The 2,383-nt window shown below is 50.6% G+C and overlaps 1 protein-coding gene across 5 annotated transcripts in view; it reads left to right on the top strand.

Moving 5' to 3' along the window:
* The first annotated feature begins 279 nt into the window (after positions 1–279).
* TVP23A (trans-golgi network vesicle protein 23 homolog A) overlaps positions 280–2,383 on the top strand; it is an 87,158-nt gene continuing 85,054 nt past the window's right edge. For all 5 annotated transcript variants that reach the window (XR_001828512.2, XM_037742510.1, XM_037742511.1 and 2 more), the window contains exon 1: positions 280–285. The gene's annotated coding sequence lies outside the window, so the exon portion shown is untranslated. The remainder of the gene's footprint in view (positions 286–2,383) is intronic.

Below are 2,383 nucleotides of genomic sequence, written 5' to 3'. Positions count from 1 at the left end.
TTGCATTTGAGTTGGGGAAACAAATAGGCAACAAGCAACTCACCTGGAAACTTCCAGATGAAGATGGGAAGGAACTTGATGGAGTGATGTATTGGATGCATGTGGGTACATCAGCTCCTGAAAGTCATTGGTTGGGTGAGCATCTGGGGGCTTCGCCACTCCAGACCTTTGGCGTCGTCTGCTGGTCTTGAGTCTTCTGGAAGGCAGAGACAGCCCCCCAGGCAGAGTCCCAGGCGTTTGCCAGAGAGTGAGTGCCATAAGGTCCTAGTGTGGCCCCAACCACGGGTGCTCCAGAAAGTGACCTCTGAGCTGCCATCTGAAGGACATGAAAGAGCTGGCTGTGTGACAAGCATTGCCAGGGCATGTGGAGGCCATGCCAGGCAAGGGAGTCGAGAAGGCATAGTCCCCAAGGCAGGTTTGGTGCATTCCTAGAACAGCCACCAAAGACGGTGGGCAGTGTGGCCCGGGCTGGGGAGGAAGAGGGAGTGGCAGGGGCTCAGAATGCAGAAGAAATTCCCAGGTCCAGGCCATGTGGAGCTGAGATTCAACTGTGTAGGCAGGGAAGCCTCTGAAAGGTTTTGAGCAGGCATCTGTGGGACCCAGTTACTGCCGGACAACAAGCTCACTTTGCATATGATGTGGAGAAGAGATGGTAGGGAGGGGCACAAGAGGGAAGAGGAGAGGTGGTCTCACCCCTCTGGGTGGCCTTGACCAGTCCCTTTTCTTCTCTGGGATTCAGCCACTTATCTGGAAAATGTGGCCAAGCAGCCTGGCCCCATGTGCTTCAGAAGGGCACTTCAGCTGTGCACAGTGGCTCATGCCTATAGTCTCAGCATTCTGGGAGGCCAAGGTGGGAGGATCACTTGAGCCCTGGAGTTTGTGACCAGCCTGGGCAGCATAGCAAGACCCTGTTTTTACAAAATAATAATAATAATATATATTTTTAATTAGCTGGTCTTGGTGGTATGCACCTGTATAGTCCCAGCTACTCGGGAGGCTGAGGAAGGAGGATCACTGGAGCCTAGGAGGTCGAGGCTGCAGTGAGCTGTGATTGTGCCACTGCACTCCAGCCTGGATAACAGAGTGAGACTCTGTCTCTAAAAGAATAAAAAATAAAAGAAGCATGTTTGGTGACTCCCATGAGTGGAAGTCCCCTGGCTACAGCTGGATGAAAGTCTCCTGGCTGTGGTCAAACACAGGGAGGTGCTTGACACCACCCTTCAGGTAGAATTGGCCATGCTTGGACCCACCAAGTACAGAACGGGGCCTTTCTCAAGGTCTCTGCTGTGTGGTTGGGCTTTTCCAAGTGAACTGAGCTAAAATTATGAATGGTGAACACAATGTCTTGGAGGCATAAAGGTCAATGAGGCTGAGAAATGAAAATTCAGTCCTCGAGGTACCTTGGCCAAGCAGCCCTGGGGCTGGCTGGTCATCTCACTCTAGACTCTGGGATGCAGGAACCCTGGCTGACAATTTCTGGCAGCAGAGCACCAACTCCACATTCACGCTGAACACAAAGGAAGCTGGCCTGAATTCCAAGAGAGGGGCAGAACTGCAGACGCTTGGATTTCCCCAGACGAAATCCAAGAGTGATCGCATCTCAGTGAAGGTCCCAAATCTTAGTGTGTTCAGATCCTTTCTATCTGGCTGCCAGGAAGCCCAGCTCCATTCATAGTTCCCCTCCCTAAATATATCCTAGAACCCCAACAGAGGCTACGGAGATTTGCTAACACTGAATATCCATGTATCACAGGTTCACTGCCTGCCAGGCACTGTACTAAGGTCTTCACATGAGGAAACAGTGGTACCATTCCCATTTTAGAGTCAATATAATGGAAATCCCGAAACATGAATTCACCTCGTGGAAGCCACTAGTAGGCAGCTGTTGAAATCTATTTTCTCCATCCTCTGTAAAAATAGAATTCAGGGTATGGCGGTGCTTGCCCATAATTCCAGCTACTTAGGAGGCTAACGTGGGAGGATTGCTTGAGGCCAGGAGTTTGAGGCTGTAGTGAGCTATGATTGCACCACTGCACTCCATTCTGGGTGACAGAGCGAGATCCTGTCTCTAAAAAAAAAATTAAAAACAAGGACCGGGCATGGTATTACATGCCTGTAATCCTAGCACTTTGGGAGGCCAAGGTGGGAGGATTGCTTGAGGCCAGGAGTTGGAGACCAGTCTGAGCAACAAAGTGAGACCTTGTCTCTACAAAAAAAAAATTTTTAAGCTATCTGGGTGTGGTGGTGTGCACCTATCATCCTAGCTACTCGGGAGGCTGAGGTGGGAGGATGACTTGAGCCTGGGAGGTCAAGTCTTCAGTAAGCTATGATGGTGCCACTGTACTCCAGCTTGGGTGACAGAAAGGTATCCTATTCTTAGGGA

The sequence above is a fragment of the Cebus imitator genome, unplaced genomic scaffold (assembly GCF_001604975.1).
Source record: "Cebus imitator isolate Cc_AM_T3 unplaced genomic scaffold, Cebus_imitator-1.0 Scaffold122, whole genome shotgun sequence".
Taxonomy (NCBI): domain Eukaryota; kingdom Metazoa; phylum Chordata; class Mammalia; order Primates; family Cebidae; genus Cebus; species Cebus imitator.
This window is presented reverse-complemented; position numbering and strand designations above follow the sequence as displayed.